This window comes from Solanum stenotomum, chromosome 6 (assembly GCF_019186545.1).
Source record: "Solanum stenotomum isolate F172 chromosome 6, ASM1918654v1, whole genome shotgun sequence".
Taxonomy (NCBI): domain Eukaryota; kingdom Viridiplantae; phylum Streptophyta; class Magnoliopsida; order Solanales; family Solanaceae; genus Solanum; species Solanum stenotomum.
Window position 1 is genome coordinate 38,339,962 of NC_064287.1, and position 25,199 is coordinate 38,365,160.

The 25,199-nt window shown below is 34.0% G+C and overlaps 1 long non-coding RNA gene across 1 annotated transcript; it reads left to right on the forward strand.

Moving 5' to 3' along the window:
• The first annotated feature begins 1,886 nt into the window (after positions 1–1,886).
• Positions 1,887–24,990, forward strand: LOC125869447 (uncharacterized). Its single transcript, XR_007446823.1, has 3 exons — positions 1,887–3,134; positions 16,763–17,010; positions 24,498–24,990. It is a non-coding gene; the product is annotated as an uncharacterized LOC125869447 (long non-coding RNA).
• The last annotated feature ends 209 nt before the right edge of the window (positions 24,991–25,199 follow it).

The following is a 25,199-nucleotide window of genomic DNA, read 5'->3' on the forward strand; positions in this document are numbered from 1 at the left end:
GGCCTACATCCTAGACATGGGCGACATTCGAGAACCATTACTGGCCCCAATCGAACCCTCATCATGGTTGACTACAAGCGGAAGACTAACTCATGCATACACAAACATCAAACTAAAAGAAATGTTAAATCAATAGTGTAATAAATCTCAAAACTCTCTAAATATACTGAGTATGAAATATAAGTTTTAAATAAAACATCTGAAACTGAAAGACTCTCTAAAATTGTCTATCTATGAATCCTCTACTGTACAAAGATGAGTGTTGGGACAAGACTCACGACGCCTCAAGAGAACTACTACTAACAACCCATAAAATCGAAGTCCTCTGGAAGCAAGAACGTTTCACTCAAAAGCTGACGAGCGGATGAAGTGATCGCAACAAACTCTTGCTGAGGATCCCAAGAATTTGTATATACATCATTAAAGATGCAGGTCGAATGACATCAGTACATTGAATGTACGAGTATGTAATATAGTTGTGTTGAAACCCAATTTTGGCCCTCCACTATTAAATTAATTTTCAAGCTTCTTAAATTTCAAACAACTTGAAGTAATTATTTTGAATAATAAAAAAAATTACTTTTGAAATCATTTTCAATGCAATTTCCCATTTTTCTATAAAATATATCTCTATATACTTAAAATATATAGATTTATATAATTTTCAATTTTTGAATAAATATTTAGAAAATCATTTTACTGAAAAATAGAGTTTTAATTAAATACTCATCTTATTTCCTTTAAAACTGATTAGTTCACAATTTAACTAAGAACTTTCTTTTCGAAACAATTATTTTGTGTTGTTAAAAGTTAAGAAGATTGAGCAATTAGTTGAGTTTATAATTCGTTTCGTTCCCGTTTTATCAATTTAAATTCGATGGATATATAAATCAAAGGACTTGTTCCCTTTGAAACCATCTTAATGGACTTAATTCACTCCAAATTTGGACCATCAAATAGCCTTTAACCAAACATTTTGTAGCGACCCGACCCATTCTTAAGCCCAGAATCCTCCATGCTCTTCTCCTCCTCATTCTCAATACAGAGATGCGAGAACAAAACAAACCAAAGAACGAACTTATTCCCAAATTTTCCGCTTTAAATTTCCCCTTTTTTACTTCATATTCGTACAATCTGCGTGCTTAGCACGAGCCTAAAGACATGCGGAGCTTCCGGAGGCAACCATGGTGTGGTCCATTCCAATTTCCTTTTTCTTTTCATTTTCATTTCAAATTCGTACACTCTCCAGCTCATACACCTTATCCACTGCGAAAATTGGAGATTTCGGCCTCTCCCACATCATTTCTCAAACGATTTTCAATTTGCAACAGTCCCATATCGAGATTTCTTCTATTTTGGGATTTATTTTGGTTTCTATATAAACCAACCCCATTTACTATTCAAATGGACGGTTTTTGGAGATTGAGAGTACCCATAAAGGGTTTGGAAATTCTCATCTCAATAGTTTAATGTTTTGTGGCTTTTGTGGTCGTTTGAGTTGAAAGAGGTGGTGGAACCGTCTCCGTCAAACTCGTCGTCCGGTTCGCTGCCCACAACCAGGTAATCTTCTCTTTATTTCAACATTTATGTTGGCTCTTAATTATGTCTTGTTCATTGAAATGTGTTTGGCATTAGCTGTTTAAGTATTTTTCTAATAGCTTAAAAAAAAAAGCAAAATTGATCATCTTTGAACTCGGTTAATTTATATGTAAGATAGTCATGCCTTAATTTCAGCATTTGCGATTGTCTTGGGATAAGTTTAATTAGTGTTGAATGGAGTTAGAGTTGTGATTTTCGTGTTCAAGCATTCCTAGCTGTTAGGTTGGAGTCTGTAACTTGTATTCATTTTGATTTGGAAAAGCTTTTGAAGTATCTAGTTTATCTTGATTGATTCACCTATCTAAGTGGTAACGAAAATCTGAAATATGGAGTTTAGTTTTATCAGTTTTAAGGTTTTCATCTTTTGTTTTTTTTTTTTCTTTGAAGCCTGTATTCGTTGCTGAAATGCCATCTATGTCTGTCCATTTTGTAAAATCTGTTGGTGTGATTTGTCAAATAACAGACCATTGGCTTTCAATGTCAATCGAGAGCCTGTTTGAGTGAGAAATTGCTTACCTTGGGGCTGCTCTTTAGCACTCTCCAAAGAGTTAGGTTGGGATAGATGAAAGCTCATATCATAGCTTTTATATGTCCTAAAATTTATTAGATTACTCTACTTAGATCTTTGTTTAAATCCTCTAAGTTATTTTATATCTCCTTGCTTTTTCTTGTTTGTCTTTCGTATATGCTAAATGAATTGGCTTAAAACTTTGATTAAGTTGAGTCTAAAGTTGTTTATCTTTAAACTATACTTGAATTTGTTTCGAACTCCTTTTTGGTTTGATCAAAGGTTGTGTTTAAGTAGGAGTAGGAAACCTCTGTTTAGTTGTTGTCATATTTAAGTTGTGGCTGCCTATTGTTGTTAAGTGCCTCCATCTTGGACAGGTTATTTTATACACTGATTCTGAATTGCTTATGAAATTATGTGATGTTTAAATAATTTTGACATTATTATAAATATGTTCTCGTGTTTATTTACTGATTTTAGGTGCAAATATACTAGTCTTTTCTTTACTGTTTGTAGTTAATCTAACCTCAACTGCCGTAAATCTTCAAGTGCTACCCTCGATTGCCCTTAGATGTTCTTTGCTGTAATTCTGGTTCAGTAACTCTAGATAGAGTTCTGCTTGCTTTTGATAGTTTTTTCTTCATTGCTGTGTTTGAATATGGCAATTTGTGTCATGTCTTAAATTAATTCATGTTGACATCAACTTGTTTCTTTAAGCAGTAAGTCCATGTTTACTTGATATCGTTCTTTTCTCTAATTTATATTTACTCTATCTTTGTTTTTTCTGTGATCGATAGTAGTATATGGTTAAGTTTGGTATAATTTCAAACATGATAAACATGTCATTTAGAGTTTTGAGCTCACATGACATTGTTTGTTTTAAGCTCAAGTTGATATCATCCAAATGTTGTTTTTAATCTTTTTCCCTTTTTTTCTTGGCATGACCTCTCCCATTTGAGTCAATTGGACTCCTACTCTTGCATACTCCTCTCCTCGAGTCAACCTCCTTTAAGCCAATTGAAAGGAGGTTAATATTACTGGGATAAAACCCAAGAGCCAGCCACTACAGCAGCCTTGAAAGGCTGAAAAACGAGAAGCGAAAATTGGGTTAAAAACCCAAAATCAAAAGCAACAATAGGGGCACAAAAGAGCTGAAATGAGAGGGTTTTGGGTTCAAATTGTCCGCAATTAGTTTACTTGGTTTTTGCACCAGTTTCAGCAGTCTCAAAAGGCTGGAAATAACATTTTTTGGACTTAAAAATGTTCGAAAATAGCACCAGCACCAGCAAATAAGAAGCAACAAGTGGACTTAAAATTGTCCAAGTTCTATTCGTCCTTTTATTCTTCTTATATTGTGATTTTGTGATAGTTGCTGTTAATTTCTAACATTTATTTTTTAATTTAGAAGAATCCTTGGGAGAGATATTTTTTATTTTGTTATTCAAGTTTTCAAATCCCAAAATCCATTTGAAGTTAGGTAATTTAGTGCCCGTTTGGATGACTTTTAAGTTGGTTAAACTGACTTAAAAGTCAGTTTTTGACTTGTGAGAGTGTTTGACAATCATAAGAACAATTTAAAATAAGTCAAAAGTGACTTAAAATAAGTCAAAAGTTAAAAGTAGGGTGATCCCTGTTTTTTTTTTTTTTAACTTAAAAGTCATTCTACTTTGACAAAATATATTACTTTTTTACCCTCAATTCTTTTAAACTATTCCCAAATTCTTTCATGTGATCTATTCAAATTATATATTTTTGAAATTTAAAATAAGTTGCACATTTAAATTAACTTAAATATTAAGTTATTGAAATTGAATTAAAATATAAATTGATTTTTAAAAATTTTTCTTAGAAATAAAAACCTTAGATTAATCAACTTTTTATTATGTTAGTAGTTTTAAGGGTATTTCAGACATTTTGATAAAACAAAGTGTTTAACAATACTTATTTGCCAAACACATCAACAACCTTTTTTCAACCGCAATACTTTTATCCAAATACATAACTACTTATTTTTAAAATAACTTTCAACACTTTAAAAAGTTACTTTTTAAAAATCAATCCAAACGGGCTCTTAAGCTAATAGAATGACTTAAAGAACCTTTAATGTTCTTTTATAGTTATTGAAAAACTTTGAATTCATGTTTATGAGTTTGAACTAACTATTTAGTTCAAATTTTTGAATAGGATAAAATTGTTAAGTTTCTTATGATAAATTAGTTGTCCTTTAATTTAACTTAGTACTTTGTATGAATGACTTAAGGATTTTTAATATCCTTTCATAGTTGTTAAGCAATGTCCTTTAATCCATGTTTATGAGTTTTAATTAATTGTATGGTTAAAAACATAATTATGGATAAAAGTTTTAAGTTAAAATTATTCTTGATATTTTTATAAGTAATCATTTTTTATAAAATTAGCCAACCTTTTAAATTCGTCGGTCAATCGCGTGATAGCAAATTCTCTAAGATGCCTAAACCCTTTCTTAGAAAATTATTTGAACCCTTACCGGACTCTGGTTTTATTTAAAATGTTTTCTCAAATATTCCCTTCTTAAATGATTTTCTTAATTTTTCCTAAAATTTAAGTGACGACTTCCAAATTATAAATTTTTCCAAAACTTAACAAAAATTGCCAAAGTTGTGAAAATAGTTTCGAAATCTTATGTCACGCCCCGAGCCTACACCCTGGGCGAGACCGGCACCCGGAGACTATTTCTGGCCCCAAGCCCCAAGCGAACCCTTGGCCTGACTTTCTTAACTCAGCGGAAACCTAACCCAACAAAATAACTCAATGCAAATGCAAAGTTACAAAACAACTTAACTTATAAAATCTGGCCACAAAGACAACTCAAATCTCAAAATAGAATATTTACATATATACATAGATGACAGACTCAAAACTAACTGACTAACTGTCTATGAAACCTCTAAAATACTGAGATAGATGTTGGGACAGACCCCGCAACACCCTAATAAAACAAAACTAAGAACACAAAATAATTGAGTCATCTGGAATGCAAGGAGGCTCACCACTAACTCTGGAGTGCTCAGCTGGATCAACTGCGTACTGGATGCTGATCCTGGGTACCTACGTCTGCATCATAATATGATGCAGGCCAACTGACATCAGTACATGGAATGTACGAGTATGCGAGTTGAAAAACTAAACCACAACTTAAGCTTGAAAAGAGTAGAAAAAAACTCTTACCCTGGCTCTGTTCGACTCATGAATAACTGAACTCAATATATAAAGCAATAAGACACATGCAATATATAAGACTTGTAAAACAGTATAAACAACTTAGCTTGTTAATGATAAAACAATAACAACTCAACTTTACTTATATAAAAGTAATATAACTTATGTGGGAGGTTCTTTAACCGACAACCACCACTATGAGCCCTAGTGATGATACAACGTTTTACCTCAAATTGTCCAAGGACCATCCTATACCTTGCCGTGATATAGGAAGCTAACTTTACTAAGTAGATCCACTGGCTTAACTTTTGTGATCATCTAAAAAGTATGACCCGAGAAATCCCATGTTGGCTCATGGTTCTCATGGAGAGTTGAGTTAATATAAACTCGTGTCCCCAATTCGGTGCTCAATACTACTCCCAAAAATACTTTGGCTCATAAGTGTCTTTAAACACATCTTTCTTTAGTTGAGATAATTACTCAAAACTTAGCCCAAAGGCTCTTTTGGAAAACATGTTTCCTCTCTTACTCAAATGTAAAAACATTTATAAACTTCTTTTGGAATACTTAGTTCCGTAATAGCTTTTGAGAAATGAACTCGACTTTAAACTCTTGACTTAACTTGGAACTCTACATTCTTTACTTAACGTGAAACTTGAGACTCTTTACTTAGCTTGAAACTCTTTACTTTTTACTCGACTTGAAACTTGAACCTTAAAATGAAGTTAAAACGTTCAGTATAGACTCTTGAACAACTTTGAAAACTTGCTTTGACTGACTTAACTTCTAAGCTTGGCTCTAACTTCACTTGACTTCTAACTTCACTTGACTTAGAAACTAACTCTCCTTGAATCGGATTATGAATTCAAGGTGTTTGATCACATGTTATGGATGAGTTTGGGATGTTAAGATGTACCTTAAAGTATTGGAAACAACTATAAAACATAAGTACTTTACCAAGGAACATGTATGAAAAAGTGGGGAATGAAGGTAACGGGAAAGATTGATGTCCTTGGCGCTCTAAAAGGTGCGGGGTGCCAGCCCTCAAACTTCAGAAGGGCCTACTGGGGGTTCTGCCCCAAGGGGAAAGTTCAGCGTCCCTTTTTGGGGTGCGCTGGCTGGCGCGACAGCCCAGCCCTTTTCCCCCAAAAATTTGACTTTTTTCCCTTGTTTCTTTCCAACTCTAAACCCTCTCAACCTCAAAGGTTCCAACAACAAAATCACAACCAAATCATGTCCCAAATCAACAAGGAACTTCAACACCACAATCAACAACACAACCAACAACTTCAACAACACTACCAATCTTTTTTTGAAAATAAAATGAATTTGGAATGTGGGGGAAAGGACCAACCCTAACACTAAGGATCATAAAATCTCTCAACATACAAGAGATTCAACTAAAAAACACAACCAAATTATGTCCCAAATCAACAAGGGACTTCAACAACACAATTAACAATATCAACAACACAACCAACAACTCCAAACAACACAACCAATCTTTTCTCAATAATAAAACGAGTTTGGTGTGTGGGGGAAAGAATCAACCCATCACTATGAACTCACATACCTAGTATGGATCACCCTGACGATATCCACGATGATCTCCTTGCTTGATCTTCCCTTTTTCCTCTTCTTCTTCTTCTCTTCTTTCTCTCTTATCTCCCAAGCCCTAACTCTCACTCTTTTAAAATGAGACAAACTGATCTAAAAATCAGTCTAACACAACAATATAACCAAAAGAATTGGTTAGGGAAAAGACAAAAATAACCTTAAAATTTTCGGACGAATTTCTCTGCCAACTGCCCAACTTCCAAAGGGCATAACTCCCTCATACGAACTCGAAATCGAGCAAACTCGGTGGTGTTGGAAAGATCATTCCACAAGCTTCGCAAACATAACTGGAACTACTCCTAACTCATCCTAAGCTAGGAATTATGACTATTCAAAGTTGGCCAAAAACTCACTTTTTCTGACACTTAACCAAATTTTCAGATTCTGAACTTAGCCAAATTTTCAGATTCTAAATTTTTTCAAAAAATGATTATTTCCAATTTCGAGCTTCTTCATATTCATTTTAAATTGTCGAATGTTACATCTTAGTTTTCAAAATCGGGTTGTAACAGATGGCGACTCCGCTGGGGATTCAACTAGGTTCTAACCAAAATGATTTTACCATTTGACTAACTATTATTGTATTATTTGTTACCTTATGCAATTATGTGTTTAAATTTTGAATATTCATTGTCATTGGATTCATGACATTTTCTAATGTATTTATAGACATTTTCTGATGTATTTATAATATATTAAAAACGGTTTATGCATAATCACAACTGGTCTTTTTTATATTAAATCCTTTTCTGGAATGATCGACAATTTATTGGTTCATCATGCATCCAATAGTTGTCGTGAGTTCCAGCCTAAGTTGTCTACTTGAGTTTTTGATCTTTCAAAAGCCACTCCTAGTCAACTAGCGTACAACGAGACCAAATCCCAAATTTAGCGCATTTTGAACTAAGTTGGCCTAACATCCAAGGTGTGTTGGGCCCATTAGAAGATCACTTTGTGTATAATTGACCCCCGATCAATACAAGACGATCATCCACTATTTGTTAAATTTGAAGGATATGTATGTCGATTTGTGCGTACCATTCTCCTTGTGGTAGAGTTTTTATTTTATAAGTAGTTTCTTTGTTAAGTCAAAGGAAGATTCCCTTCATTCGGAAGAAATTTCAAAGTATTAAGAAGTTCGAGAATGAAGATTTCATATGAAAGCTTAGTTTAGTTTATCATTGTGCCCTTGCGTGGGACTGTTATTTATTTTCCTCTCCTTTATTATGTATCCCATTTTGTTTTATTCATAAGGTTTGTGTATATATTTTGAGGCAATGGAACATTTCACAACCGATATACATATCCTTCAAACGTTACGCTTACCTTTGGTTTTAAAAGTCAATGTATGTTAGGAGGCGTTATATATTGTCTGTGTGTTAAATGTTACAACTTTTGTTTCGTTTGTGCTTGTTTGACCTATGCGTTTATATACATATGTTTTGCTTTAAACATAATTGGTCAATTATTTCATTCTAAAGTCTTAGAACGTCATTTAACATATAAACTCAATTTTCAAGCCTTTTAAAATACTTTTTAACTCCATTATCAAAATACGTTCAAAATTACTCAGGTTCTAAGTTTAATAGACCTTTAAAAAATTATTAGGTCATCATTCAAATTCACTTTGACCTCGTTGTTCACTTGAAAATTATTCTCAAAAGGGCTATTCAATTGAACCTTTCAAAAGATCAACATTTGAATTTTTACTCAAATCACATAGTTTTCTTTGTTCAAATTCCTTTCTTTCATTAAAGTTTTAGTTCACAAAAGGATCAATGTTTTTTCCATTTGGTCACCTTTTAGAGTCTCTCCCTCCTCGAATTTTGGACTAATTTATTTTGAGCAAAACAAATGTTATTTGTTTTATATGTTACTTTGGTTGATTATTATGATTAATGGACTAACTATCTTACTTTTTAAGTTTTTTTTTAGAAGGAGCGACTGATTTGTGTTGGTAATCAAAACTTGTTTACTTCACCAAAGCATCCGTTGATAAAACATCCATATTTTACACGGTCTAAGGTCAATGAAATTTTTACAGACTCTTCATTTCTTACTTGGACTACTAAGAGCACTCGTTCAAAATGGATTCCACTATCAACACATCTACTTCATCTGAAATGATCCCTACTTCATCTATCGCGGCCAATCCTAGTGCCTTAGTAGCAACAGAATCAACCATGGAAGTCATTGCTCATCTAGAGCGACAAATTGGTGAACTGAATCTTCTGGTAACACAATACCAAGATACTTCTCAGAACCTACTACCTAATGCTCGCCAAAAAGGGCTCAAAGTGTTTTGCTCATTCATTCAACTCAAGATACTCCTCTTGTGTACACATTTGCACCTCCAAAAGCTCCAACGGTAACACATCATGCTCCACTAGTGTACACTTATGTCACTGCTCCACCTGTTACCAAGGCTCAGGAGTTTCACCGCCAAGATGTTAATCACTATGTTGAAATTGAAAATGATACAAAATCAATTGATGCTGAAATGATAAATAGAAAGATGAAAAGCTTAGAAGATGCTATGAGAGGCCTTCATGGGTTTGAAAGTAGCCAGAGTGTGAGATATGAAGAGTTGTGCACATTCCCTGAAATTGAGCTTCCACTTGGTTACAAGATTCCAAAGTTTGAAAAGTTCAGTGGATCGGGAAATCCTTTCTTCCATTTGAAAATATACTGTGAAAAGTTGATTGACATTGGAAATAACGAAGGGATAAGAATCAAGCTATTCAATCAAAGTCTGACTGGAAAAGCCTTAGAGTGGTACTCAAAGCAAAATGTGACTAAATGGCGTACTTGGAATGATCTAGCGAATGTTTTTGTGGATCACTATAAGTTTAATGTTGAAATCGCTCCAGATAGGATCTTTATTACCAAGCTAAAACTAAAGTCGGTTGAATGCTTTCGAGAATATGTCATTCGTTGGAGGGAGGAAGCTGTTAGGGTGCACCTACCTATGGAGGAATAAAAAATGATCACCTATTTCATTCAAGCTCAAGACTCAGAATACTATGAGCGAATGGTGACAATGGGTGGAAAGACATTCGCTAAAGTTATCAAGGCTGGAGAAATGATTGAAGACGGTCTCAAGACTGGCAGAATAACAAGTTACACCTCATCTCAGTTTGCTAATAGGGGGTATTAAACTGGTTCCTTTGAAAAGAAAAAGGATAAAGAAGTCATGATGTTAACGACTTAGGGAGCTACCTTATATAACCGTCAACCACCTCCAGGCTATCTTAATTCACAATACTATGTTTGCAACAATCAAGCGACATTTTGTTCTCCATGACCAATGCAAAATCCTCGAAACAATACACCTCGTCCCAATTTTGAGAAAAAGCCTCCCTGAGTCTTCACACCATTGTGTGAGACACGACAACTTTTTGAGACATTGAAAGAGGCAAGAATATTGCAACTAGTGGAAGCCAAGACTGTGAATACTTCAGCCGATTGGTATAACCCAAATAAGCGTTGTGCTTATCACTCAGGAGTTATTGGGCACGATGCCGAGAAGTGTATCACTCTCAAGCACAAAATTCAAGATCTGATTGACAACGAGGTGGTAAAACTTGCACATGCTCCACCGAATGTGAACATCAATCCACTACCCAAGCACAAAGAGTAGTCATTGTCGTAACTAGTTGCGAAGAAGAAGCAAATTTTTCTAAAAGTCATACTTTTGGCGTCTTTTAGTCTTGCATTTGAAGTTTATTTTTTTATTTCCATGTAATTGCATTTCTATCTCTTTGTTTCTTTTGTATTCGTTTGTTTGGATTTTATTTGTAAGCGTTTCTCATCTGTAATGAACTACGTCTGACCTGATTCCTGCTCAGCGGGATACGTAGGCGTCACACCGGCTTGGTCATATTCCTCGTAAGTTTTTCATTTCCCTTTATGATGAAAATTGGGGAAGAATTTTGAGAGGATCTCAAAATTTGTTAGAAGGGGAATTTTTCCAACAAATCAGAATCAAAGATCATTTCAGAGTTGCAACTGGGGCAGAATTTTTGAGATTCACTAAAAAATTCAACTAAAAACTACAGAAAGTTCAAAGTTATGTTATGATTTAAGCCGGGACAGAATTTTTGAAGAGGATCCTTAAAAATTCCATCAAACGAGATTTTGAGATCTGACAAGCTTATAAACCAGATGTCAAAAGAGCATCAGGATGGCAAGGCAAAACCAACATAAATCAGTCTCTCAAAACTAAGAATTTTTCTTTGGATGCAGGAACTTAAAGTCACAGGACATCGTTAGATCCATTGTGGCCTCGTCATAGCTCAGATGATTTCTACTCTTACTCATCTTCTAAATGTTTTCCTTTTAATTTATTGTGACTACACATTCTCAATTTTACAGATGAAGTAGCTTGACACAATGACAAAGACCATAAGACGTTATCCAGACCAATATAAGTTGAACAACTTCATCTGAAAATTTATCTTCTAATTTAATAATTTTATCTTTGTTAACTAATTACATTTGAACTCTGCAGGTGTCGTTAGAATCAGAGTCAGAATTTCAAGAGATTCTTCTAAAGTTTTGAAGGATCAAGCGAGACACCCACAGAAAAAGAACGTTGGTCAATCCTTTTCAAATATGCTATTATCAAAGATTTTGCACCAAGGATCCAATCCAACAAGCTTACTCTTATCCTCTATTTTTACGTTGACGAGTTTTGCCCTCTATTATTTATAATCCCTTGACTTTTCTCTGACAAATTTTTCATTCTCTTTGAATTTCGTTAAGCTTCAGGTTCGAACTACGTCAGACCTGATTTTTTGTTCCAGCAAGATACGTAGGCAATCCTATATAAGGATTCGGTCTTCCTACTATTTCAAATTACAGACCTTAGAGGAAACTGGGGCATGTTTTTGAATCAGTCATTCTTCATTTTTTGAATCAGTTAAGCACTCTTGGACTAGAAACATGGGCAACATTTTGAAATAGTTCAAAGTTCTCAAAATCTTCGTTCAAATTCAAGTTTCAGATATTCTTTTTCGAGAAAATTCTCTCTTTAATAAGAGATTCCAGACTAAACATAGGGACTCACTTTATGTGACATCCCTAATTGGCCATTATTACCTTGTTTCAACATTAAAAGTTCTCAAAACATTATTCCAGAATCCCGCGTTCTCTATGGTTACCAGATCATCATGACATGTTCAAAAGTCTTAACATGTGTTAATTCTTGTTATCTGTTAACAAATTCTTTATGAGTGCGGGAACAACCCTTTTTAGACAATCACAGATCTTACCAGCTTCAGAAATTACAAGAGACAAACCACATTACTATGTTATAACCTTACTCCTTATTTTTAAGATTTGTTCTTTATCATTAGGGTATTATTATTGGAGTGTCACTTCCTTCAACGTGATATATTATTATATTGGAGCGTCACGTCCTTCAATGTGACACATTATTATTAGAGCAACACTTCCTTCAACATGATACATTATTATATTGGAGTGTCACTTCCTTCAACGTGACACATTGAATTATTATTGGAGCATCACTCCCTTCAACGTGACACGTTATATTATTGGACCGTCACTTCATTCAACATGAAATATTATATTATTGGAGTGTCACTTCCTTCAACGTGACACACTGAATTATTATTGGAGCGTCACTCCCTTCAACGTGACACGTTATATTATTGGACCGTCACTTCCTTCAATGTGATACGTTAAATTATTATTGGAGTGTCACTTCCTTCAACGTGACACATTATATTATTGGAGTGCCGCTTCCTTCAACGTGACACGTTATATTATTGGAGTGCCACTTCCTTCAACGTGACATATTATATTATTGGAGCGTCACTTCCTTCAATGTGATACGTTAAATTAGTATTGGAACATCACTTCCTTCAACGTGACATATTATATTATTGGAGCGTCACTTCCTTCAACGTGATACATTATATTATTGGAGCGTCACTTTCTTCAACGTGACACGTTATATTATTGGAGCGTCACTTCCTTCAATGTGACACGTTATATTATATTGAACAATCACTTCCCTCAAAGTGACACATTATTATAATATTGGGACATTACCTCCTTTAAGCATAAGGTTATATTATATTGGGAAATCACCTCCCTAAAAAATGACATGTCGGGACATCACCTCCCTAAAAAGTGACATGTTGGGACGTCACCTCCCTAAAAAGTGACACGTTATATCATGCTATTGAATCATCACCTCGTTCAAATCGACACATCACTTTGGATCACCACTTTCTTCGTGAGTAGTACATTTTAAATTGGGTCATCATCTCCGACATGTTAAATCAGGTTTGCACAAATTATATTTGTGTTTATGTTACATTTTTCTACTGACAATTGTTTTCCAGACTTTTCAATACACAAAGTTGACTAAGTCAAATAGAACACAACACAACGTGAAACTTTTTCTTAGTAGCAAACTGGACAAAGTCCAAAGAGGAGTATCAAACTCTTAGGACGCGAGTTGAGGAACAACTTCCACCACAATCAAACCACATCCCTATCATAAGGTGTGCAAGTATTTCTCGGGGTTTAACGTTTCAGTTTCGCATTCAGTGAAAATTTCAACTCTTACTGAAGGCAAATTTTCAAATTCGAGTGACAATACACATAGATCTTTGAAAGTTTGTCCATGTAAGTTCTTACATATGGGTGTGAAGGGCCCCACATTTATTAGTGAGATGTTTGCAAGCCTCTTTTCTGCGCTCAATTAATTGTCACTCATCCTTAAGCTAAAGGTTAAATCCGCATAAGAGATTTCCTTTTCAACCGATTGATTCGAACTACAAGCAGTCTGATTACAAAAGTTTAAGGATATGTAGGCGGACTTAGTGTTGAAAACTTGACTATACTCCAACAATTCTATCATCACTCCATTCTTGAGCTTTTCGGTCTCTCCATACTTCGACATCGGAATAACTTTTGGAATTCTTTGAAAATCGTGCTTAAAATCAATCGTTTCAAACTACTAGTAGCCTGAGTTCACATGTAACCTGAGATAAGTAGGAAACCCAGTACCAGGGCCCGGCCATAATTCTTCAAAAAAAAAATAGATATCCTTACTATTCACCATTCCGAAGAAATGAATTAGTGGTCGGACAAAATTGGATTTGTTAATTTTGTTTTTCTCGGATCTCTTCCATCCATCCCAATCAAACGAGGGGCAGTTGTTGACACCCAATTTTGGACCTCCACTATTAAATTAATTTTCAAGCTTCTTAAATTTCAAACAACTTGAAGTAATTATTTTGAATAATAAAAAAATTACTTTTGAAATCATTTTTCAATGCAATTTCCAATATTTTCTATAAAATATATCTCTATATACTTAAAATATATAGATTTATATAATTTTCAATTTTGGAATACATATTTAGAAAATCATTTTACCAAAAAATAGAGTTCTAATTAAATACTCATCTTATTTCCTTTAAAACTGATTAGTTCACAATTTAACTAAGATCTTTCTTTTCAAAATAATTATATTGTGTTGTTAAAAGTTAAGAAGATTGAGTAATTAGTCGAGTTTATAATTCATTTCGTTCTCGTTTTATCAACTTAAATTCAATGGATATAGAAATCAAAGGACTTGTTCCCTTTGAAACCAGCTTAATAGACTTTATTCACTTCAAATTTGGACCATCAAATAGCCTTTCACCAAACATTTTTTAGCGACCCGGCCCATTCTTAAGCCCAAAATCCTCCATGCTCTTCTCCTTCTCATTCTCAATACAAATACGCGAGAACAAAACAAACCAAAGAACGAACCCATTCCCAAATTTGCCGCATCAAATTTCCCCTACTTTACTTTATATTCGTACAATCTGCGTGCTTGGCACGAGCCTAAAGATACGCGGAGCTTCCAGAGGCAACCATGGTGTGGTCCATTCCAATTTCCTTTTCTCTTCATTTTCGTTTCAAATTCGTACACTCTCCAGCTCATACACCTTATCCACTGCGAAAATTGGAGACTTCGGCCTCTTCCACATCATTTCTCAAACGATTTTCAATTTGCAACAGTCCCACATCCAGATTTCTTCCGTTTTGGGATTTTTTTTCGTTTCTATGTAAACCCACCCCATTCACTATTCAAAGGGACGATTTTTGGAGACTGGAGAGTACCCCTTAAGGGTTTGGGAATTCTCGGCTCAATAGTTTAAAATTTTGTGGCTTTTGTGGTCGTTCGAGTTGAAAGAGGTGGGGGAATCGTCTACATTAAACTCGTCATCCGGTTCGCTGCCCACAACCATGTAATCTTCTCTTTATTTCAGCATTTATGTTGGCTCTTAATTATGTCTTGTTCATTGAAATGTGTTTGGCATTAGCTGTTTAAGTATTTTTCCAATAGCTTAAAAAAATAGTAAAATTGCTCATCTCGGTTAATTTATATGTAAGATAGTCATGCCTTAATTTCAGCATTTGCTATTGTCTTGGGGATAAGTTTAATCAGTGTTGAATGGAGTTAGAGTTGTGATTTTCATGTTCAAGCATTCCTAGTTGTTAGGTTGGAGTCTGTAACTTGTATTCATTTTGATTTGGAAAAGCTTTTGAAGTATCTAGTTTCTTTTGATTGATTCACCAATCTAAGTGGTAATGAAAATCTGAAATATGGAGTTTAGTTTTATCAGTTTTAAGGTTTTCATCTTCTATTTTTTTTTCTTTGAAGCCTGTATTCGTTGCTGAAATGCCATCTATGTCTGTCCATTTTGTAAAATCTGTTGGTGTGATTTATCAAATAACAGACCATTGGCACTTAATGACAATCGAGAGCCTGTCTGAGTGAGAAATTGCTTACATTTGGGGCTGCTCTTTAGCACTCTCCAAAGAGTTAGGTTGGGATGGATGAAAGCTCATATTATAGCTTTTATACTCCTAAAATTTATTAGATTACTCTACTTAGATCCTTGTTTAAATTCTATAAGTTATTTTATATCTCCCTGCTCTTTCTTGTTTGTCTTTCGTATATGCTAAATGAATTGGCTTAAAACTTTGATCAAGTTGAGTCTAAAGTTGTTTATCTTTAAAATATACTTAAATCTGTTTTGAACTCCTTTTTGGTTTGATCAAAGGTTGTGTTTAAGTAGGAGTAGGAAACCTCTGTTTAGTTGTTGTCATATTTAAGTTGTGGCTGTCTATTGTTGTTAAGTGCCTCCATATTGGACATGTTATTTTATACATTGATTCTGAATCTCTTATGAAACCATGTGGTGTTCAAATAATTTTGACATTATTATAAATATGTTCTCGTGTTCATTTACTGATTTTAGGTGCAAATATACCACTCTTTTTTTTAGTGTTTGTAGTTAATCTAACCTCAACTGCCGTAAATCTTCAAGTGCTACCCTCGATTGCCCTTAGATGTTCTTTGCTGTAATTCTGGTTCAGTAACTCTATATAGAGTTCTGCTTGCTTTTGGTAGTTGTTTCTTCATTGTTGTGTTTGAATATGGCTATATGTGTCATGTCTAAATTAATTCATGTTGACATCAGCTTGTTTCCTTAACCAGTAAGTCCATATTTACTTGATATAGTTCTTTTCTCTAATTTATATTTGCTTTATCTTTATTTTTTTTGTGATCGATAGTAGTATATGGTTAAGTTTGGTATAATTTCAGACATGATAAACATGCCATTTGGAGTTTTGAGCTCACATGACATTGTTTGTTTTAAGCTCAAGTTTATATCATCCAAATGTTGTTGTTAATCTTTTTCCCTCTTTTTCTTGGCATGAATTCTCTCGTTTGAGTCCAATTGGACTACTACTCTTGCATACTCCTCTCCTCGGGTCAACCTCCTTTAAGAAAATTGAAAGGAGGTTAATATTACTGGGATAAAACCCAAGAGCCAGCCACTGCAGCAGCTTTGAAAGGCTGAGAAACGAGAAGCGAAAATTGGGTTAAAAGCCCAAAATCTGAAGCCGCAACATGGGTACAAAAGAGTTGAAATGAGAGTGTTTTGGGTTCAAATTGGCCGAAATTAAAACACCTGGTTTTTGCATCAGTTTCAGCAGTCTCAAAAGGCTGGAAATATCATTTTAGCACTAGCAGCAAGAAATAAGAAGCAGTAAGTGGACTTAAAATTATCCAAGTTCTATTCGCCCTTTTATTCTCCTTATATTGTGATTTTGTGATAATTGTTGTTAATTGATACGCTCAAATTACACCTCTTTTCAGTTGCATAAGCTATCGTTATCACGTAAAGAACCCAACTTGTAGGTTGGGGTCGATTCCACGAGGAATATGGTTTAGACTTAAGTTCAATAACTATTATATTTGTTTAGCGAATGTATTTCCGAGACAAATAAGTAAAAGGGAGGGGGGGATTTGTGTAACAAATTTTGGAAGTTATGAAATTAATTAGTAAGCAAGATTTAAACTTTTGTTGTTATCAAATTGAGAAAGAAACTAGGGAGTACGTGTTCCCCATAAGCTCATAACTCTGTAATCCTAGTAATAGCAATCCCTTCCTAGTGTATTAAATGCAAAGCGATAAGTTATGTCTTGGTCCGACATCTAGAGAATTTGACCCCGCACCTTGGTTCGGCTACGTGTGTATAATTTACTAACCTTTACCATTACCTCATATTAGTCGTCACATTGATGTATGACTTAGTTTTCACCCTTGCACCAATCGACATTAATTCTATTAGATAGTATCATACTAAATCTATGTTGATAATTCTTTTCTAATTAACTACCTCCTTGGTCCGGCAAGTAGCAACAAGGCGAGTTCTAACGCGTGCACTCGTTAAAAAGACTTCTAAACGAAAGAATTACTAATGCATGCAAATACACTATTCAAGAATTGCTTAGTTAATATTCATACTTTGTTAATCGCTCATGGTTCCACAACCCTAGTTGTGGATTTAGTTACCCATATTAGTAAGAACACGATTCATAGTTTTAGAAGAAGAAATCATGAACTTATGTAAGAAGAATAATAAACCCAGATTTCAAGTTGAATTTCAACACCAAAATCTTCAAAACGAACTTAGGAAATTAAGAATTGCTAAAGTTGCAAGTTGATCTCCCAAGTCAAGAACTAGAATAAAAGTAATAAAGTCTAACCCCAAAAACGAGGTTTACATACCCTATTTATAGGAAAACAAGTCCTAACTAAAAAGGAAATAAAGTTTACAGGACGTGTCTTCAATCTACTACACTGACTTACGGTCCGTAGGTCCTTTCTGTGGCTCAGGACTTGGGCAATTTTTCAATCTTCAAAATCTTCCAAACTTTTGGCATATTCGATGGTTCAACAGTACGGACTATAAGTTAATCTACGGTCCGTAACTCTTCTCCATAGCTCCACACTTAGACTTTTCAGCATCAGGTGCTGGAACCAAATTTCTGTCACATTTTACGGAGCAACAGTACGATCCGTAGATCAATCTACGGTTCGTAAGTTGCAACCGTGGTTCCACACTTAGTCAAGAATTCCCTGATATTCAACCATGCCTTGCCTACCCATTGACATCCATCATCTACGGGGCGTAACTGGACCTATGGTTCGTAGGTTGCCTCCGTAGATGCCCTTTTTTGCACGTCTTTCAGCTGTGTCTTCAAATCTCCACGCCTGAACTTATTTCCTGAAAACATGAGAAAACACATAAGAGCTAATACAAAATGGCCCTAGACACACACAACTCTCAAGTGAAATGTATTAACAATACCGTAAACTCACGGTATATCATTAATTTCTAACATTTATTTTGTTAATTTAGATGGATCCTTGGGAGAAATATTTTTTATTTTGTTATTCAAGTTTTCAATCCCAAAACCCATTTTAAGTTAGGTAATTTAAGCTTATAGAATGACTTAAAGAACCTTTCATGTTCTTTCATAGTTATTGAAAAGCTTTGAATCCATGTTTATGAGTTTGAACTAACTATTTAGTTCAAATTTTTGAATAGGATAAAATTGTTAAGTTTCTTAAGATAAATTAGTTGTCCTTTAATTTAACTTAGTACTTTGTATGAATGACTTAAGGATCCTTAATATCCTTTCATAGTTGTTAAGCAAGGTCCTTTAATCCATGTTTATGAGTTTGAATTAATTGTATGGTTCAAAACATGACTATGGATAAAAGTTTTAAGTTAAGATTATTCTTGAGATTTTTAGAAGTATCAAGATATTTTTATAAGTAACCCTTTTTTTTTATAAAATTAGCCAAGCTTTTAAATCCATCAGTCAATCGCGTGTTAGCAAATTCTCTAAGATGCTTAAACCCTTCCTTAGAGAATTATTTGAACCCTTACCCGAGTTTGATTTTATTTAAAATGTTTTCTTTCAAATATTCCCTTGTTATTCTTAATTTTTCCTAAAAATTAAGTGGCCACTTCCAAATTGTTATTTTTCCCAAAAATCAATAAACTTACAAAAGTTATGAAATGGTTTCGAAACCTTTAGTTTTTGAAATCGGGTTGTAACAAGCTGGATAACAAATAACTAAATGAAAGGAGTGCAATAGATATAGATATATACTCAACTAAATGTAAAGAAATAAAGAGGTGAAATTATTAAAACTTTACAAAAATACTTACTTATTTTTGAACTCAACATATTAAATGATATAATAAAAATACTATTTTAACTCTATTTGGGAGATTCTCTTACCGATAACTATCACTATGAGCTACGTGATGATACAAAGTCTTGTCCACCCTGCCATAACTGTCCTATACCTTGCCAGGGTATAGAACACCTCAACTAAGTGGATCCACTAAGCAATAAGGATTCATCTAAAAAGTATGATCCTTGACTCATGTTGACATGCATGGTTTATGAGGATTTTGAGTTGTCTGAACTCATCCTCGTATCGATGATTAAACTACTCCCAATAATATACTCATGCTCAAATGTATAAAATATACTTTTTCTCTGTTTTGAGGTAATTACACAAAATAACCTCTTTAAAAGAGGTAACTGCTCTGAAATATCTTTGATCTCATTAACTCATTTAGAAATCAACGTTTCTCTTTTCTCAATGTAAAAACTGATACCTTTGGGAATACTTAGTTCCCTTATACTCTAACTCAATTCATATTTGAAAACTCTTTCTCAAAACTATATAAAAAATCATATTGTGGTCTGATACTTGATGACTCGGGAAGTCATACTGCATAAACATTAATGGTATATCTAGATACCATACTGCTTAAACATTGATGGCATACTCGATTGTCATACTAATCATGTTTTAAAACTCTTTCTCAAAACTCATCTTTGTTTTCTCAGAAAATCAGTATAAGGCATAAATATTTGTTTTAAAAGATTTTCAAAATTTTAAACTTAAAATAGGGTTCATCCTGAAATATAGACATGAACAAATCAACTCAATGATCTCAATAATAATATGAAAGACTCAATACTCAGAAATCAAGAACTCAAAACTCAACTATACTACTCATCTCAAGAATACTCAATTCATAGGGTTCATGTTGTAATATTGACATGAACGAATCAACTCAAGAATCTTAATGCCTAACAAATAGCAATTCAATAATTAGGAACAGAATTTCAAAAGAATCAAGAACTCAAGAACTCAAAATCATCTCATCTCAAGAATACTCAAATCTAGGGATAAAATCCTAGATTACTCTTTTACTGATTTGAAAGTAGATGTAGGGCGTAAAGAAGAACTAGTCCAACACTATGATAAACTTACATACTCGGAAGAACAAGGTTCTTGAATAATCTTGAAGAAGAACTAGATTAGAAGCCTTGAAACCCTAGCTTGAAGGAGAACACTCAAAAGATCCTTTCTTGAATTAGTTTCTTGAAATCTCTATGGCCAAGAATTATAATTTTTATTAGTGATTCATAATTGTATGGAAGAATTTGAATTGGAAAGAATGAAATTCTTGGAGAAGGACTTACCTTGAAAAAGAATCTTGAAAAAGATTGAAAGAATCTTAAAAAAGATTGAAAGAATCTTGAATGGAAGTCTACTTTGATCTTTCCTTAGGGTTTGAGAGAGAAGAAAATGAGGGATTAAGAGATGAAAATATGATTTTTTGGGCCTTTAATTAGTTAAGAAATTCATTTAGGGTTTTCTTAGAGGTAAAAAGACAAAAACAACCCTTTTTAATGTTTTCCCGTCGGCTAATTCATCACTCACTGTATCAGGTTACTAAAATTGTCATAACATTTTACTGAAAACTTAGATTGTTGTGAAATTGGTGGCGTTGGAAAGAATATTCAAATACATTTAATATAATAGGTTATGGTCCACGTAACCCTATATATTCTAAGAGATATGGTTGTTTGAAGTTGACCCAAGTAGAATCTTACATCAAAACTTAATTGGTATAGAAGCGTTCAACCCAACTTTGTGCTAGGGGATTCTAGTGACCTAACTCATATCCAAATTCATTTCCACATTAAATAATTGACCTTTACATACATGAGAAATTTAAGAATCATCCGGTACAATCTTATTTACAAATGAAGAATGATTTGGGTCTTAACTTAGAAATTTTTGGGGTGTTACAATTGAAAAGTGAAATATACATGTATATTTCGGTTAAACCAAAAATACAAAAACACATACCGAAACCGAACTGAAATGCTGAAAACACAAAAACACATACCAAAAAGCGAAATACCAAAAAAATTTGATTCAGTTTGATATTTTGATTTTTCGATATTTATGCCCAACCCCATCAGTAATAGTCTTCCATTTGGCTAGTCTATCGCTGGTCAACAATCTCCTCGAAGTAACTAAGAACAATATAAACTTCCATTTTGGGGCACCATGATTGTTACATACTATTCTTGTCAAGTGTACTTTGGTATAAGTTCCCCTTAACTAAGAGTATATTAGCTTTGTACTCTACTTATTTATAGCAACCACTTCCTACTCATTATATCCAGTAGCTTCAAAACTATCATTGGCCTTAAGAATCTTCTTTATCATCCAAGATGCGTGGGGGCATTTGTATGCTAGATCAGCCCCCTTTGATATAATATGCATGAATCCATTGGATCCATAGTCTATATTTCTTCAAGAAAAAGTTACATAGATGTTTGCAAATTGCAGCTCTATTCCAGTTTGTAATATCCAGGAATCCCATTCCCCTTGCTGCTTTTAGATTGCATAATTTCTTTCATGCTATTATTGATGTCTTTATAGTGTCAGCTCCACCAAACCACAAGAACTTTTTACACAATGATGTTGCCACTTGGATCACCTTTTGTGGAAGGATGAAAACTTGCGACCAAAATACTTGGATAGAAAATAGGATATTTTTTTATCATTTGCACCCGACCTGCATATGACAAAAATCTAGATGTCCAGAATTTTATCCTATCCAACATCTTATCTAGTAGTGATTTATATTGGATAATGATTGTCTTATTTGATGTGAGAGGGGTGCCAAGATATTTGAAATGAAGGATACCTTTGGCAAATACCAAACTCTGTAATATTGCTTCTTGCTTAGCCATTGGTACACCTCCAAATTAAATAGAGCTTTTCTCAATGTCTGTTACCAGACCAAATGCATTAGAGAATACATTAAAATATTCATAGATCATACAAACAAATGTTAGATCACCTCTACTGAAAAGTAGTAAGTCGTCAGCAAAGCCAAGATGTGTGATGGGCAACTTCCCACACTTGGGATGAATGTTAAAATCAAGTTGGTTTTTCAAAGCTTGTAGTTGTCTATTCAAGTATTCCATAGACAACACAAAGAAATAAGGGGACAAGGGATTACCCTGTCTAAGGTCCCTATTTGCATTGAATGGGACAATAGGCACACCATTAATGAGTATAGAGTAAGACACTGTGGTAACACATGTCATAATCCAATTCACAAATAGAGGTGGAAAATTGATAATTTTCAATACCTGCTTTAGTAAAGGTCATTCAATAGAATCATAAGCTTTCTTCATGTCGATCTTCATCTTGCATATTCATCATGCATATAGGGGATATATGTTTCCTTCCGTAGCACTTGATGATATCATGGCTCATGATAATGTTATCAGTGATCACTCTCCCTTGAACAAACACAGATTTGCTAGCAGGCACTAGCCCATCCATTGTCACTCTCATCCTAGCAGTTAAAACCTTTGAGATGGGATTATAGAGAATAGTACAACATGATATTGGCATGTATTCAATGATCTTAGTTGGGTTCTTGACTTTAGGAATCAGTGTTATAGTTGTTTAGTTTATGTCCTTAAACATTTTTCAGTTGAGAAGTATTCCAAGATAGCATTTGTGACCTCCTCGCCTATGACACTCTATGCTTTCTTAAAGAAATAAGTGTTGTAACCATTACATCCTGGTGCTTTTGAGTCCTCTATCCCTTTAAGTGCATTTAGGACTTCTTTCTTAGTAACAAATTCAATGAGTTTCAATTGATGTTGTCTATCCAGCATAGGGCCATTTCTCATCACATTTGGATTTACGGTAGGTAAGTGTGTAGCTGCAGTTCCCAACAGACCTCTGTAGAAGTTGATTATCTCATTTTTTACCTCATCTTGTATGAGTAGGACAATACCAGCAGATGTAGTAAGACTCTTAATTCTGCTATGGGATAATCTAGAATTTATTCTAGCAAAAAAAAGGATCTATTTGCGTCTCCTAATTTTAGCCAAGTCATTCTAGATTTCTTCTTTAAGATACTCTCAACAATGTTGTCCCATTTTTGTAGTTATAGCTTAATGCCAATCTTTTTTTGAGTCTTCGTTATCATTGGCTAGATGGATAGCTAGTAGTTATGAGCAGCATTAATCCTCTAACTATAGCTATGAAAAGATGTAGAGGTGTGTTCTCCTGTCTAAAAATATCATGATCATGTTCAGGATGTCTCATGGTGGTTTGGATATCGTCCAACTGTTGTCTTAGAGTGTTAAGTTGATATCAATTTAAGACTCTTCCAAACACTTTTCATATACCCTTCTCTTCTACTATGAAGCCACACTCTCTGCACAACCCCAAAAACTCTTCATGATCGACAATACAATTCAAGAATCTATAAGGTTTTGGGTATTCATAGTTTTCCATAGCAATCTGGACTCTAACTGGAGAATGGTCTGAAAATTTTGGGTCCATAACGTGGACTTCTAGTTGTGGGAACATTAACATCCACTCCCCATTGACTAGACTCTATCGATCTTGCTAGAAACATGTTTATTAGTCCAAGTGAAACTTCTACCACTTGATCGCATTTCAGTTATACTACTATCAAGTAGGAATTCATTAAAGTCCACAATTTCCATTTCTCTAACTAGATTTCCTCTTATTCAGTCTTCAGAATCAAGTATAACATTATAATCTCCCAGTGCTAGCCAAGCCCCTTGTTGATTCATATGTTTCTCCTTGGGATCCTGCCATAGCATTTTCCTATCCTCCATCGTATGAAGCCCATATACTTCAGTTAAGTTGAACACAATTTGAGAGCTTTCCACACATACTCTATGATGTGAGGCAAAATTACATATTTTAAATCATTATTTGCCTCACATTTATTATTTTTATTTGTTCTTTTTGGGCATGAATTTTTGTGAATTGTACTTAATAGTATATTTTATTTGTAGGATTAAATTGGTGTGAAGATGGAGAAGTTTGGAGCTAAAACGAATTAAAAATGAAAGGTTGAAGAAGGAAAGCAGACAATTTGATGCATTAAATTGAACATTATATTAATATTTATATACATTCAAATGTACGCAGAATTGAAAGGAAGCGGATTTTGATAGACAATTATCTTGTTGCCACATGGCACTGAATGAAGGCACCTCCAATTTCATGTAGGTTTTGGTTTCCCAATTTGTTTGGACTCTATCATTTTATTTAGGGTTTTCTACATTTATAAATAGGCCATAAGAATAATTATTGGGGGATATACGGAGACTTTGGAAGGAAAAGTTGTCGATACTTTTTAGGATTCTTTTCTTCTTTTTTCTCTTCTTAGACATTAGTAACTAAAGACCTTTGTTCTAGGGTTGTGGCTACATGATGATTGTATAGTATTGAATTTTATGTATTAAAAATTGTTATCGCATAAAGTGCTCTTTTGTTCTTATTTTAGTATTTTTTGAGTGACCACCATTGAAATAGATATATTGTCTGAATTGAACTAGGGAGAGGAATAGGATGATAGAACATGGGACAAAAAGAGCACGATCTTCTCTAGAATTAGGGTTGATTTGTATCTAGGATAGGGATATACCTAGAGACCTTGCTTGGTTACTAAACAAGATAAAAACTTAATGCCCCACAATTGATTCAGTTTATCC